This window comes from Balaenoptera borealis (assembly GCF_965194805.1).
Source record: "Balaenoptera borealis genome assembly, chromosome: X".
In the NCBI taxonomy this organism is placed as follows: Eukaryota; Metazoa; Chordata; class Mammalia; order Artiodactyla; family Balaenopteridae; genus Balaenoptera; species Balaenoptera borealis.
The window spans coordinates 34,300,326-34,317,314 of NC_138881.1; the positions used below are offsets into that span (position 1 = coordinate 34,300,326).

The 16,989-nt window shown below is 45.9% G+C and overlaps 1 protein-coding gene across 2 annotated transcripts in view; it reads right to left on the reverse strand.

Moving 5' to 3' along the window:
* SRPX (sushi repeat containing protein X-linked) overlaps window positions 1-16,989 on the reverse strand; it is a 105,522-nt gene that overhangs the window by 87,472 nt on the left and 1,061 nt on the right. The window lies entirely within an intron of this gene.

Sequence of the window (16,989 nt, forward strand, 5' to 3'; positions counted from 1 at the left end):
ACACAGAAGAAACATTTGTCAAATTTTAACATCATGACAAAAACTCCCAGCAAACCAGGAAGAGATGAGAACTTCCTCAACCTGATGAAGAAAATCTACAAAAAGCCTACAATTAACATTATACTTCATGATGAAAGATTGAGTGCTTTCCCCCTGTGATTGGGAATAATGCAAAAATAAATGCAAATAATAATCCACTCTCACCACTCTTATTTAACATTATACTGGTTGTCCTAGCCAGTGCAACAAGAGGAAGGGAGGGAGGGAGGGAGGGAAGGAAGGAAGGAAGGGAGGGAGGGAGGGAGGGAGGGAGGGAGGGAGGAAGGAAGGAAGGAAGGAAGGAAGAAAGGCACATAGATTGGAAAGGAAGAAGTAAACTTGTCCCTATTCACAGGTGGCATGATTATTTATAAAGAAAATCCTAAAGAATCTATGAAATAACTCCTGAGGTTAGCAAGGTTGCAGTATACAAAGTCAAAACACAAAAATCACTTGTATTTCCATATACTAACAAAGAATAGTTCGAAAATGCATTTTTAAAAAATATCATTTCCAATAGCTCCAGAAAACAAAATACTTAAGTATAGTTGACTCTTAAACAACATGGGTTTGAACTGTGTGGGTCCACTTATGCAGATTGTTTTCAATAAATATATGGTCGGCCCTCCATATCTGTAGGTTCCACATTGGCTGATTCAACCAACTCCATATCATGTACTATGTTTCTGAACTGTGGTTGGTTGAATCCATGGATACTGATTCTGCGGATATGGAGGGCCTACTATGGGACCTGAGCATCCACAGATTTTGGTATCAGCGCCAGGTCCTGGAAACTAATCCCTCGCAGATACCAAAGGATGACTGTATAAATCTAAAAAAACATATACCAGACCTGTATACAAAAAACCTCAAAATGCTGATGAAAGAAATAAAAAATGATCTATATAAATGGAGAGATAACCGTGTTGGTGGATTAGAAGATTCAAAATAGTAAGGATGTTATATCTCCCCAAACTGATTAATAGATTTAACATAATTCCAATCAGAATCCCAGTGGGCTTTTTGGGTAGATGTAGACAAGCTTATTCTAAAGTTTATATAGAATTTTTAACCAAAACAATTTTGAAAAAGAAGAATAAAGCTGGAAGAAGCACACTACCCAATTTTAAGACTATTTACGAAGCTACAGTAATCAAAATAATGTGGTATTGCTGAAGGAATAGGCACACAGATCAATGGACCAGAATAAAGAACAAACAAATCAGCAAAAAACCCGCCAATTAATTTTTGAAAAATGTGCAAAGTGAATTCAATGGAGTTTATTATATGTCAAGTATACCTCAATAAAGCTGTTTTTTGTTTTTTTTAAAAAAAAAAACCTGTGTAGGGACTTCCCTGGTGGTTCAGTGGCTAAGACTCCACGCTCCCAATGCAGGGGTCCCGGGTTTGATCCCTGGTCTGGGAACTAGATCCAGTCCTGCATGCCACAACTAAAGATCTTGCATGCTGCAACTAAAGATCCCGCACGCCACAAAGAAGATCCTGTACCCGGCAACGAAGATCCTGCGTGCCGCAACTGAGACCCGGCGCAGCCAAATAAATAAATAAATAAATTTAAACAAAACAAAACCAAACCTGTGTATTCCTCTCACTGTTTTTTTTTTTTCATTTTAGGAATTTCAGGAATGTTAAATGCATGAAGGGGGCCTTTGGGATTCATAGAAATGGAAAATTATTTTTGATACTGCAGCTGTTCATCCAAGCTTCTTTATCCACATTTAGAAACTAGATGAAAAATATTCTGTTACTTACTCCTTATGTAATCAGTGTCCTTATTAAGCATTCAGCATTGAATTTAACATTAGGTCCTGGAGAAAAAATAATATATGAAAATATAAAATAATCCATTTCAGATTACAAATGAATTCAAAGAAAAAATTAAGGTCAAAGTAAATCTCTTAGGTATTGATAGTGCCAAGGAACAACTAAAGCCCTTTGTTAAGGGGCACAAATGATGCAAGTTCCTTGAAATGAAAGGACATAAGGACACTTGAGGGCAGAAAAAAGTAGGTAGTGGGAGACTTTTTTAGGGAGACCTAAAAACCAGGCTGGCTTGGAAAAGCATGGTGGGAGACACCCACGTCCACTTGAGCTTACAGTAAATGACCTGCCTCAAATTGCTAGTGGCCAGTGGTTACCTAACAGTCATGGTCAGCAATTTGTGGGTGTCTGTCACATAAAGTCCAGTGAGGGAGAGAGAAAATGGCTAGTCAGCCCTCTACAAGGAACAGAAATGTGTGCAAGTTGTTTTTTGGGAGTTCTAACCATAACTTATATCTGCACAGTGCATTACAGATCACTCCCCTAGGAGAGCAGGTGGCATTGTTCACATTTGGCAGATAAAAGCAGGAATCGGGTTGGTCAAGTTTATCCAGCTAGTAGGTGAATAATGATGTTGAGCATCTTTTCATATATCTTCTTTGGTGAAGTGTCTGTTAAAATATTTCCCCCACTCTTTAAACTGGGTTACCTGTTTCCTTATTGAGTTTAGAGAGCTCTTTATGTATTCTGGATAAAAATTCTTTATCAGATATGTCTTTGCAAATATTTTCTCCAGTCTTTGGCTTGTCTTTTCATTCTCTTAACTTTGTCTATCAAAGAACAGAAGTTTTAAATTTGGATGAAGTACATTTTTTTTTTTACTTTTTATAGATCATGCTTTTGGTGTCATAATTAAGAAAGCCTTGTCTAACTCAAGCTTGTAAAGATTTTCTCCTATATTATCATCAAGAAGTTTTATAGCTGTAGTGTTATATTTAAATCTATGGTCTATTTTGAGTTACCTCTTCTTTAATAAGGTGTGCCTTTGATGAAAATAAGAGAGAGAAGTACCAGGGAGTAAAGAACGAAGGTGATGCCAGTACCAGTCAGCATTGGGAAATGAACCTTGGATATTCCCAGGACTACACATTTATTCAGCTCTATGGACTTGCAATGAATCTGGGCATGCCACATTCTGTAGCTAAACAGCCTAATACATTTGGATAGCTAACCTGGGGTCCAGCAATTAATCAGAATGCTCCCAGGGAACATCCTGGGAAATTAAGCTCACATTTCCAATACACTCTTCCAAACCAGCTCTGTAGTGGATTGCTTGCAAAGTTGGCCACCAACAATTCCTCCCATCCTGCACATGTATACCACTCTTCCCGTCTTAAGAGGTGGAATCTATCCACTACCACCACCACTCTGAAAGCAGGTGTGCTTTGCAATTTGCTTTGATGAATAGAATGTGACAGGAGTGATGTGCCTAGGCCTTAAGTGGCCCGGTAGCTTTGGCTTTCATCCCCTGGGAAGCCATCTGCATGTTAAAAAGTCCATTTACTCTGCTGGGGAGAAAGGCAACTGTGGTGGGGGAGAGAGAGAGAGAGAGAACATAGAGAATAGGAGACTGGAAAGAGGTAGAGAGAGAGGCCCAGCCGTCCCAGCCATTCCAGTCATCCCAGATGAAGCGCCAGACATGGGAGGGGAGCCATCTTGGATGCGCCAGCCCCATATGAGCTGGCCCGGCCAACATCACATTAAGCAGAGATGAACCATCCCCACTGAGCCCTGCCCAAACTGCAGAACCATGAACAAATAAATGGTGGTTGCTGTTTTAAGGCACTACGTTATAGGATGGTTTCTTACACAGCAATAGCTAACTGAAACACTCCTCAAGCTTCCTCGTAGAAGTCTGCCTTACAGTTCGCTTCCTAACCTAGACAGCTCTATTCAGCAGGCATCAATTCAGCAGTAGAAAGAACTTTGAATCTTGGGTTAAGTTCCAGCTGAGCCATTATTTGTGTGAATGCCCCCAGAAGACTCTAAGATAAGGTGCAGGTGGTTCATTTGGGAGGCATCCCGGGAGGCACAATCACAATGACAGACTGGGGAAGAGAGGCAGGGAAGGGAGGAAACTCAATAAATGTACCGCTTGCTGGGCAACCGTGGCTCCATCCTACTGGGGACTCTTCCTTTTTCTTTTGCATCCAAACCTCAGCTTTATGTAATTTCTTTCCCCATTAAGGCTGCTCTTCCACTTTTAACTTTATTTCATCCAGGAAAAGAAAATAATAGTGGTAAGGTGGGGGGCTCGTAAGAGAGTGACCCCCGCCAGGCATGAGGTCTCAGAGATGTCCTTGCTTCTACAGCTGCTTCACCTGAGAGAATGTTCCATCCTCCATTCAAGCTCTTTTGCACAAGACTCCACAGGGACAACTTTAGGCAGAGTTGATGGTACCCACCGTCCCCAGGCCCTCCGCCTTGAATTAGCAGAGACAATTAAGACAGCATGTGGCTTGTGCAATTTTAATTTTGGTCATATTTTACACAGCTAACAAAAAGAAAGTTAAAAGGATAACTTTTATAAATGAAGGCATTACCCTTGTCCAAGGGAAATTTTTTTTTCCCCAGTTTAGTCTCCTTTTATTATTTAATTTTCGGCTCATTGTCTAAAGCTGGAAAAGAGGCAAAACAGGAAAAAGTCAGGCACCTAACTCTGTGGAGATCAGCACAAAGCAAAGGCCCTCAACAAATGCCAACTCCGGTTCCCACCAAGGGCATTCCCGAAGCCCTGGAGGCTGACTGTTGGCATTCAACACAGCCAGAACCAAAAAAGATCTAGCCTTCAAAGTAAAACCAGACAGCGGAACAAAAGCAACAGCGTATGGTCTTCCAAAGGCTCAACTGTCCTCCACAGAGGTCAACTGAGACACAGTCAAAATCCAAGAAGGCAGGGAGACTGCAGCGAGGCCTTCAGCAGAAGGTCCCTGATCGAGGCACTGGCTGGGGGAGACTCTGAGCTGGATTCGAGCTCTCTCCTGCTCCATATTCACATCGGGGGGCCATCAAATCACCTCTGTTTCCTGGCAAATGAGGTCATTCTGCTTCTTTACAATTCTGTTCAGAAGGCGAAACCACATCAAGAACCTGCCCGTCCATATCAGCTCGTGAGGCCCTGAGGCCTCACCTCCATTTAAACAAAGACAGAGAAAAGATCTGGGCAAGAGAACTCGGGGGATTCCTCTCACCTTCAAGCTCGAGCCTCACCGTCACTGGGATTTTCAAACTAAGTGACAGCACAGCATTTACAAACCCTCTGACGGCCAAGAAATGAAAAGCGTTCACCTGCAGGTCCAAGGCTGTGACACCACTGGCCCTGATAGCAAAGGAGAAAGTTCTAGAATGAAAGGGAGGGAGCTGAGCTCTGAGAAGGAACGCACAGCTACCCTGGGCTAAGAGGCTCTGTCTGGGGACAAACTACCTCCTCAGATCTGAAAGCTTCCTGAGACTTTCCATGGACAGAAAGAGGGCCACTCGCTGTGGGCAAGGGCACCAGCAAAAGCCACTTGGACCTGACTGACCTGGAAAGATGGGTTTGGGATTTGCACGAGGAAATTCTGCAGAAGAGGAAAGAAGAGTATTCTGAAAGGAGACAATGTTTAGAGGAGGAGAGAAATACATCCCAATGGCTGTTCCCAGCTTTCTTCACATTTTAATACACAAAAACGTTGCAAAGAACACGTTTACAACAGCCAAACGCTGGTAGCTTTCAACTGGAGGAAATTTCTTTTAACCAAGTAGGCACACAACTGCCTAGCAGGCCAGAAGTGGGACAGATGGTGTTACCCAAAGATTTTTTTTTTCGTTCTTTCCCCTCTTTAGCCTGCAGTGCTCAATGCCACCAGTAAATGCTTCAGGCAATTCAATGTCATCTTCCCAAAGGTCCTGTCCTGAAACCCAAAACACAGTTCCCTTTAAAAACAACAAATAAGAAACACTAGTCTATTAAGATGCTGTGAGCAAATAACTTGGAAATGTCCACACCAGTGGTTCTCACACTCGAGCGGGCCTCAGAAGCACCTAGAGAGTTTGTTACAACACGGTTGCTGGCCTACCTTCCCCCAGGCCCAGCTTCTGATTCAACAGCTCTGGGGTGGGGCATGAGAATTTATGCATCTATTAAGTTTGTAGGTACTGCTGTTGCTGGTGGCCTAAGGACCACACTTTGCGATTCTGTGGTCCTTGTTATTTGCTCTCTCCCAGAGGGGAACAATTACGTTAGCATATCGATGACCCTGAGCCGTCCTGCAGTAAAGAAACCTACGGAACTTATTTACCACACATTCTGCTGCCCATAGAACATCTATGAATCTCTCTGGGAAGCAGCGCTTCAAGGAAGCCACTTTGGGAAAATGTTCTACTAGGGATGGTCCTGACCAGCAGAAAGATCACAGGCTCCTGAAGGAACAGCCACCAGCAAGAGACAGATAGCCAAGTCAAGGCCTCAGCAGCGATCGGGGTAAGGGGCAGTGAAGGGCTTCAGGCCACACCATATAGCAGGACTGTGGCAGGGCAGCAGGTCTGGAGAGCCCCGAGCCTGCGGTCCAGAAACCCATGCAGCATCCAGGAAGTCTCAGGAGGTAGCCAAGGCCAGTCTGCCTACAGCTTTGGATCAGGACCCTAGGCCTTGGCCAAGAACTGGTGAGAATAAACAGGGTCCCAGTTTCTAGAGGCTATCAGGAGGTTACCAAGCCTCAAACAGAGAGAATGAAACACCCAGTTATCTGTCCGATAAATGTGTACAGGGCTAGTTATAGCATGCTGGCCTAGGCATCTTAAAAGACCCCCTGACTAGGGCCAAGATGAGTTCTGAGCTGAGCCTCGTGGTGAAGGAGCAGGAGCCCCGAACACCTAGGGATCTTGTTAAAGGGAGGCTCTGATTTCATAGGTCTGATTTCTACATGTCTGTAGAGCTCGCAGGCCAAGCAGGTCTCAGTCTATACTCTAAGTAGCAAGGCCCTAATTAAGGGGTTGGCAAACTTCTTCTGTCAAGAGCCAGAGAGTAAATACTTTCAGCTTTGCAGGCCATATGTTCTCTGTCACAACTACTCCACTCAGCCGCTTATCACCAAGTAGCCACAGACAACACCCAAGCAAATGAGTGTGGCTGGGTTCCAGGGGCACTGATATCTAAACTTCAGATAATTGTCACATGTTACGAAGTAGCCTTCTCCTTTTGATTTTTTTCAACCACTTGAAAATTTTAACACCATTCTTAGCTCACTGGTCATACAAAACCAGGAGTTGGGGTGCTATCTGGCCTGGCAAGACTTAGTTTGCAGACCCCTGCCACAGACTGCCGCTCCCCACCCCAGGTCTGCCAAAGCAAAACACACAGAGGAGGGGGGATCAGGGAAACCTCATTTCACCAGACTCTCTGGGTAATCCCGATGCAGCCTGTCCAAATACTGGGTTGGCCCCAAAGTTCGTTCGGGTTATTCCATACCGTCTTATGGAAAAACCCGAACGAACTTTTGGGCCAAGCCAATACCACTGCTGGGCTGGGAACTACTTATTCACTCAAAGCCCTGAAACGGTGGGAGGGCCCCCCTTTTAGTGCTAACAATTCAGTCCTCCTGACTTGCCCAGTTCGGGGGGGTTTGGGGGACTTCACGTGAGGGGTGGGGTGTGCTCTCCTAACTTCCCCATTGGTGTCAATCTCACCTATCCTCCAAGGGGCTGCCTTCTCCCTAAGCCCGGCGGCGTCGGTCTCTGGCACAAAGATGTGTAGCCCCTGTGTCTTTAAGGGTTGGTCAGTTGCAGAAATTCTCAATCCCAGGACAGGGTTTTGCTAGAGAGGCAGGGACCTCCCTAATCACACTCGTGTGGCCTTTCTTAAAGAGCTGCAGTTATTTCTAAGCTACAGCTGAGCTGCTGGGCAAAGGCATGTGAGGACCCCCGTTACCCATCACCGAAGATGTGCTTTGCTACTGCTGGCCGCACTCCAGGCAGGAGGACTTCAAAGGAGATGAAGTCGAGGGCCCCCCGAAGAGTTGGGTTTGTTTTTGAGTTAGAAGAGGGAGCAGAAAACGAAAGTCTGTACACGCTTATCTCAGGAATGTCGGGGACTTAGGAAAGGAAGTCTAGAAGATGCCATGATGACGGCAAAGCCAAGGGAAGAAGGGAGAGAGGAGGGGCGGCCCTTATAAACAGGCCAGCCACCCCGTCTTGGCAAAGGGCTGAACTCACCCAGCGGACCAGTCCTTCTCAAATTTCACTGTGTATAAGAATCATCGGCGGGGACCTTGTTGAAATGCATGTGCTGATTCACTAGGTCTCGGGTGGGGCCTGAGCTTCTGACTTGCTTGCTTGGCTCCCAGGTGACCCAAGGATTCAAGCTCGCGAGGATGCCGCTGACACACAAGCACAGCTTTTTGTTTTGTTTTTCTTTTTAATAGAAGCAAGCTGTCAAAGCACATGGCGCCCATAGCTCTTTCCCACCTGGGGCTGAGCTACTGACATCCAGGACTGCAGCATAGATGGGTGTCCAGGGAGTTGTCTACACCACAGCACCCACCATCACACCCATCCAAAGAGCAGGCGGGGTCTCACATCGTGCTGCCCTCCACTCTTTAAATCTTGAGTTCTAGGCCTGCCTCTCTATCCTTTTCCTGCTCAGCACAAAGTCTGTCCCCTGACCAAGCCCTGTGCCCACGCATTACACGTGCCTAGACAAGGCATCTTTTTCTAATCCACCCAAAGGCACCTTATGGACTAGCCGTGCCCTCCAGCCAGCAGTGAGAGGGTGGCAGGCATCCTTAGATGGCTCTCGCCAACACGCTGCAACAGCTGGCAGCACAGACACTGCTTTGTCACTCAACCCTTGAGTGGATGCTGTTAATGAACTGAGCTTTCATGACACCACTTAACCAAAAAGACAGATAATCTCAAGCGCTGATAAAAATGTAGAGAAATCAAAACCATCACACACTGCTGGTGGGAATGTAAAAGGGTACAGTCACTTTGGAAAACAGACTGGCCGGTCCTCAAATGGCTAAACATAGAGTTACCATATGACCCAGCCATTCTACTCCTAAGGATCTACCCAAGAGAAATGAAAACATATGTCCACACAGAAACTTGTATATGAATATTCACTGGAGCGTTACTCATAATAACCCCAAAGTGGAAACAACTCAAATGTCCATCAACTGATGAACAGATAAAATGTGGTCTGTCCATACAATGGAATATAATTCAGCCATAAAAAAGGAGTCAAGTACTGATACCTGCTACAATATGGATCAATCTTAAAAACACTGTGCTAAGCAAAAGAAGCCAGACACGAAAGGATACTGCGTGATTCCATTTATATGGAACGTTAAAAACAGGAAAATCTATAGAGACAGAAAGTACTTCAGCAGTTGCCTAGGGCTACGGAGAGGGGGTGGGGAGCGATGGCTAAAGGGTGTGGAGTTTCTTTGGCGGGTAATGAAAATGTTCTAAAACTGTGATGGATACACAACTCTGTGAATATACTACAAGTCATTGAAGTGGTTTAAATGGGGAAATGGTGTGGTATGTGAATAATATCACAATAAAGCTGTTAAAAACAGCATGACATATCAGCTGGGGTGCTCAAAGCCAGTGGCATAGAGAGGGATCCTCTGGGACCTCGACAAGAGGGGGCGAGGGTAGCTCTGGGGCAGCAGCTTCTCAGAACCGTCAGGAACACCGAAGCAGCCCCGGGTGTGAGACTCTGAGATTGCAGCCAAGTGTCGGTGTGAACAACCACGCGGAAATACACCAGGACACCAGGGCTCCGTGAGTGCCCGAGGTGCCACTGATCCTTGCCTAACTATCCCTGGTGCCCGGCCCGGTGCCTAATGTGTAGTGGCCACTCAGAAGTTGAACTCTGTCCCTGCCTGTGGAGGAAAGGGAATCCTAGAGTCGGCGGACTGAGTTCTAAGGCCAGCTCTGCTTCTAACTCCCGCTGTGACCCCGACAAATCCCTTCCACTTGCTGAACCTCAGAGACTCGTCACTGAGACTTGGGGGTTCCGTCTCGGGCGCCCTCCCAGGCCGAGATGCCACATGAATTAGGTGGCCCGCGCAAGGGAGCCTGGATGTGGATGAGAAACTCCTGTGGGCGTCTAGATAGAGCCCGAGACACCCAATCAGCAGGTCAGTCCCGGCCAGAGGTGTGCTCCCTTGCAGATTTCACCGAGACCCACCGAGAGTCCCCCGGGGGCCAGGCTCCCTGCTCGGCCACAAGGACACAGAATGAACAAGACCCCAGTGCCTGCCCACGTGGCTGAGGCCGTCGGGTCCGTGAGTAGCTCCTGGTGAAACAGTATGATCCTCCGCTGTGAAAAGTGGACTTCTAATCGAAGTGGAAACAGGATTTCAACCTCAGATATTTAAAGGAACCGGAGCCTTTGTGTGACAAATGCTGAGTCAGTGGCAACAAGTCTGTCAGAGTTCCTATACGCAACGGCCACACTGGGGGCAGATTCTCAGAAGGCCGGGGACGTGGCCAGGCCACCGCTTCCTCACCACTCCACCAGGGGCCTGCCAAAGCTCGGCTCAATTCTCGCTCACCCCGTGGCCCTCATTTAACCAGTGTTTTGGAACATTCTCGAATCCCTGGGGCTGGTAGGGTCATCAGCTCAGCCACCCACACAGCTAGCGGCAGGCCAGAGGCATTCAGCAGAGGGTCCTGGGCTGCGCTCGGTATGGAAGAGATAGATGCTCGTCAGCCATAACTGGGCAGACGCTGCAAAGAGCCAGTGACAACAGGGGAAAGAGCATGGAACCCATCACACAACAGGTCACTGTAAGAGCAGGCCAGAAGAAACAGGGCAACGATCTTTCAAGGCCAAGGCAGAAAGTCCACCCCCAAATTCTATGTTTGGATCTGTCTATTACTCATAAAAAAAAAAAGCTTTAAAACCAATATACTCAATTTACAACACCAAACCTCTGGGATAATCCAAGCCACTATGTCCAAACCCATTTATCTTCTCCCTGGAGAACAACGTAGAAAGAGGCATGCAGTATGAGCTAAGGATTACGGGGCAGTGAATCACTCAGCTTGGGAAATGACGGCTCCAGAAGTTTCTGAGGCTAGAGTGTGCCCGTAAGACCCAGGTGCAACCAATTATCATCTGGGCAACTTGGGAGCTTAGCAAAGCTACCAGTGACTTTTCTCTCAAACAAGCTTTATCCTTAAATCTTTTATCTGAAAAATCCTGCCCCCTCCCCCCAAAGTCCCTGGTGTTTCTAAGTCTCCTAGAATATTGTCCTAGGGTGATTTGAAATTCAAGCGCCTCAGCAATTAACTATGCCCCGACTTGTTGCCTGTCCAAATGGATCTTTCGTTCAGAGTCCTGCAAATTGCCTCTGATACCTCGCATTTCTTTTTCTTTGGGGTTAGCAGCTTGGAAATTCTGGTTAAATCCTGCAGCGATATTGAAACAGAATGTGTTGATTCCCTGTCACAATTACCTCAATCATTCAATCAACCCACAAATATCCACTAAAGATCCTGCCCCAAGTCCCAGACACTGTGCTAAGTGAGGGGTACAAGTTGCCAGCCCAGGCCTGCAGGTAATTACCACCTATGATTATGACTGTTTTGTTTGGTGTCGATTTTTAAATGAGGAGAATGGGAAATTGTACCGCTGGTTATAATTCAGGAGGCCACCTGATCATTAGTTCAAAGTTTCCCAACTCTGGCAACTTCATCGTACTTTCTATGTTGACTTTTGTGCCCATTAAGTGCACATCTCTCATAGAGTTCACAAAAGTATCTGGTGAGTAGTGATTTTGAATTGGGATAGAGCCTTCTCCCCAGAAAAAGAACACCCACACAGATTTTTATTTCCAATTTCAAAATGTTCTTAGAGAAGGAAGCCCAGAGACACCCTGCATTAACCTTCCTTGGGCCTGTAGTTGTCACTAGCACTGGCATCAGCATCACTCAACATCATTCTGCAATCTCCAGGCCCAGGGTTCCTGCGTGGCTCCTCTCTGTGCTTCCCAGGGCTTGTCGACCCATCTGTGTTATAATATTTACCCCCATGGATAACCTGGCGTCTATTTCCCCACAAGACAGAAAGCTATTGACAGAAGGAATTCCCTACCTTTTTCATCCTAGTATCCCGTGCACTCCATCCTTCCATGTCCACTTTAAAAAGAAAGTCTCTGGATAGAGCCAAGGTTCCAGGAGACAAGGCAGAATTCAAATATCCAAGAGAAAGATCCAGGCTTAAAAGACCCCATAAACAATGGCCAATAAAAGCTGACAGTCAAGAAATCACACAATCAAGAACTGAGGACTAATACAACATTGTAAATCAACCATACTCTGATAAAAATTTTAAAAAAGAAAAAGAACTGAAGGGCTGGCTTGAGAAATTCCCTATGAACTGGAACCCAGGCAAGGCGATTATTCACACTGCTATTTGGAAATGAATCCTTAACCTAGGTATTGATCGTAATTTGGCTGCTAGAATTTCAGACTATGTTACAACCTGGCAAAAGTCAACCTTCTTCTTGTGAAACTCAATCTTCACTTTGAGTTACCCATTTGAGTTGCATTCTCTGAAAGGGGAATTGATGTAGCACACATATTTGCGTTGACTAAGGAAACCATTCAACCCCTTTGGAAGGGGCTCTAGCAAAGCGGCCAACAAAAATAATAAATGCAAACTCCGGCTTGTGGCTGCAGTGTCTCTCGTCTTACAACCCCCAGCGGAGAAGGCTATTGCTCAAAGGGAGGGTGTTCACGGATTTAAAAGCAAACCTCTACAGCGAGCAAGGCATCGTCCCTGTGTATGTAGGTTCATGGTGGCACAAGCCCTGTTTACCTGCACGCGTGTTTCTCTCAGCTCCTCTGGCCAATGGTCCATCACCCGAATTGCGGGGAACTATTAACTCGATAAGTACAAATATCCACTTGGCTCCAGGGTCTTGGCTAGGCACCGTGAGAAATACAGAGGGGTAAGACAGAGCAGTGCCCTACCTTCAGGAGCTCAGAATCTAGAAGTGTAAAGGAATGCACAGCTCATTGTAATGTATGGCATGTATGATAAATATCACAAGAGAGATATGAAACACCGTGGGTGTTTAAAGGAAGGCAGAAGCTTCCCAATCAAAGGATCAAGTAAAAGTTTCGTCGAACTGGGGGGTGTCGCTGGACGATGGGCAGAATTTAGACAGACATGTAGCTGCGGGGAAGCATTCCAGGTGCAGAAAGCAGTAATCACCAAAAAGAGGGAAAATGGGACTCCAGGTCTATAAAAACAGGTAGTCTACTTTAGCCAGACTTTAGGAAGCCAGGAGAGAAGGACTGGAAAATTAGGCTGCGGGCAAATGTTATAGTCCCCTGAAAACATCAGAGAACTTCCTAGTTAACTTGAGGACAGGGAGCAGCTGCCCTGTTTTTTTATAAATTTATTTATTTATTTTATTTTTGGCTGTGTTGGGTCTTCGTTGCTGAGCACGGGCTTTCTCTAGTTGCGGCGAGCGGGGGCTACTCTTCGTTGCGGTGCACGGGCTTCTCACTGCGGTGGCTTCTCTTGTTGCGAAGCATGGGCTCTAGGAGCGCGGGCTTTAGTAGTTGCAGCACGCGGGCTCAGTAGTTGTGGTTCGTGGGCTCTAGAGCACAGGCTCAGTAGTTGTGGCGCACGGGCTTAGTTGCTCCGCGGCATGTGGGATCTTCCCAGACCGGGGCTCAAACTCGTGTCCCCTGCATTGGCAGGCGGATTCTTAACCACTGTGCTACCAGGGAAGTCCTGCTCTATGTTTTTGAGTAGGAGAGCAATGCGATCAAAACAGTACTAAAGTTACTTCAATTTTAAAAATGAGAAATAAAATAAAAATGTTAAAAAAAAAAAACCAGTACTGAAGTAAAACTGTACTTAAAAGAGCAGTATCTGGCCAGAAAAAGTAGAATGAGTTGTTATAAGAGAGACTAAAAGTGAGAATGTTATAGAAATCACCGAAAAGAAAAGGGCAATATTTCAATTATGGTGTGAGGAAGGTTTGAAGACGGTGCTTTAGCGATGGTTTCTGGTGTCTCTTTCAGCTCACAAATCTGGGAAATGAGAAACAGTAATAGCAGGATACTGTACTGAAAGTGTTATCAATAAGAAAATGCCAGTTGAAAATGCCCTGCTCTCCCCAGCATTCTCCTTTTTAATGCAGAGGAATTTTGTCAGCTGATTACATGTTTTAAACCCAAATAGAAATTTCTAGCCTAACCTGCTCCTGATGTGACTTTAATTGTATATCCTGAGCCAGGTGTTCAGTTCCTAATACTTATCTCCAAATGTGGCATTTTAAAAGACTGCTTTGGCTGGTGTGGTCTGGTTTGGCTTTTAGCCAACCCCACTCGGTTTTCCTGGCTGGTGAAACCACACTACTTTACCAGTTTTCTCCAGGCATCAGATTCATGGAGCCTTTCTTAGTGGCCATGGTGTTCATTCTCCATCTTCAGCCTTGCTTGCAGAAGGAGGTGCAGTGAACCTCCAAAATCTCAGATGTAAATGAGGCTTCAAGAGTTCAGGGCTTCCCTGGTGGTGCAGTGGTTAAGAATCCGCCTGCCAATGCAGGGGACACAGGTTCCAGTCCTGGTCCGGGAAGATCCCACATGCCGCAGAGCAACTAAGCCCATGTGCCACAACTACTGAGCCCACGTGCCACAAGTACTGAAGCCTGCACGCCTAGAGCCTGTGCTCCGCAACAAGAGAAGCCACTACAATGAGAAGTCCGCACACCGCAACGAAGAGGAGCCCCCGCTCGGCGCAACTAGAGAAAGCCTGCGCACAGCAACGAAGACCCAACACGGCCAAAAATAAATAAATAAAAAGAGTTCATTTAAGAACATAATAAAACGGAAATGCAAAGCAAAACCACAATGAGACAGCGCCTCACACCTGTCAGAATGGCTATTATCCGAAAGACAAGAAACAGCAAGTGTTGGCAAGAATGTGGAGAAAAGGGAACCCTTGTGCACTGTTGATGGGAATGTAAATTGGTGCAGCCACTATGGAAAACAGTATGGAGGTTCCTCAAAAAACTAAAAATACAGCTACCATATGATCCAGCAATCCCTCCTCTAGGTATTTATCCAAAAGAAATGAAAACAGGATCTCAAAGAGGTATCTGCATCCCCATGTTTATTGCAACATTATTCACGAGAGCCCAGTTATGGAAACAGTCTGTGTCCATGAACCGATGAATGGATAAAGAAGATGTGGTATACACATACAATGGAATATTATCCAGTCATAAAAAAAAAAGAATGGAACGTTGCCATTTGTGACAACATGGATGGACCTAGAGGGCATTATGCTAAGTGAAATAAGTCAGAGAAAGACAAATACCATATGATCTCACTTAATATATTGTGGAATATAAAAAATGAAACAAACAAGCAAAACCTAAGCTCATAGATACAGAGAACAGACTGGTGGTTGCCAGAGGGGAGGGGGAGTGGGGAGTGGGGAGTGGGCGAAATGGGTGAAGGGGATCAAAATGTACAAACTTCCAGCTTTAAAATAAATAAGTCATGGGATGTAATGTACAGCATGGTAACTATCGTTAGTAATACTGTACTGAGAGTAGATCTTAAAAGTCATCACAAGAAAAAAGAATTTTGTTAACTATGTACAGTGGCCGATAGTAACTAGGCTTATTGTGGTCATCATTGTGCAGTGTATACAAATATCGAATCACTATGTTGTACACGGGAAACCAATGTGTTATATGTCAATTATACCTCAATAAAAGCAAAAACAAAGAACAGAGTAAGAATCCTATGTTATAGGCATACAAACGCAATCCAACACAGACAACTTTGCTATGAATTTTTCATACATTTCATGTGGGTTTTTATAGACACTGCGTCTTTGTTAGGCCGCAAAGAATAAATCAGAGAGCCAGAAAAGCTGCGTCAAATTCAAAGATGGAAGAACTCCAGAGACCTTCTAGAAGTGGGAATGGGAACGATTTACTCTCTCTCTCTGACAGATTTGCTATTAAATCTCAGATGTTTATATAAGTGGGGGAGGGGAGATGCCGATGGGGCCCTAGATCCCCATCTCCCTCTCTCAGAGGTTCCTGATTCCAGGCCTCTTACCAGAGACACAATGTCCACTTGCTAAGATACTGCCTCTGAAATGATCTTCAAAATTTCTCTGTCACCCAGCCCTTAGGGTGAACTCAGCTGACATGATTTGCCTCAGGACCCACAGGCCTAGAGAGTCTCCCCTCCCCAGTCTTCCGAAACCTCTGGCTTGGACTGAAATCCCCTCCGTTGGAATCAACAGCCCCAGCAGAGCACATTTCCTGAAAGACCCCATTAGGATGTGCCAACTTGGGGGCAGCCTGCAGGCTGGCGCCAGAGGGAGCGGGGCCAGCCAGGGCCGGTTCCCAAAAGTAGTGAGCGCCCAAGCTGGAAACCCACGATTCTGTGGGTGGCTGGGCCCTGGCAGCAAGCTACACTGTATAAGGGTAGAAGCTGAGGGAAGGAGAGCAGAGGGCAGGGTGAGGGAGGGGAGGAAGGTCAAATGGAAAAAGAGAAGAGGCCCCTTGACTGAGAAAGGCTCCGCCAGATAGATGTACAGGCGGCTTAGAGACGCCTCCCAGTTCAGCAGGAAAGGCTGCTTCTAGCTTCTCAACTTCTCCCCCTGCTCCCTGTCCAGTACTAGCTTCCCCCTCCCCTCTAGGTTCATATTAACCCGACTCCTGCTTGGGGGGTGGGGGCACTAACCTGCCCGGGGAACAGGGGGCTGGCACTTGCCTGGCACAGAGGATAAAGTCTCCTTTCCACTTCACCCTGAATCAGTTCCTACCAAAAAGCTTAACACTTACAACAGTTCAAAACGCAAATGTTCCTGTTTATCACTTTACACGTTTGTTTGATTCATTCATTCATAAGGGGATGTGCAAGGAATTTCCAGCAGCCATCCCTACATCTCCCAAGCGTGCTATCTGGGAACCCTCCCCCTCCATCCTTCACCCAGAACTCGGTAGGTTCGTTTCTCAGACCCCAGACTTAAACCGCCCACAGTGTTGAAAGTAAAGCCAGATATTTGCCCGCCACGTCACCCACTTTCCCATTAACACTAAACTAAAATGTGCCCATGGATTTCTTCTC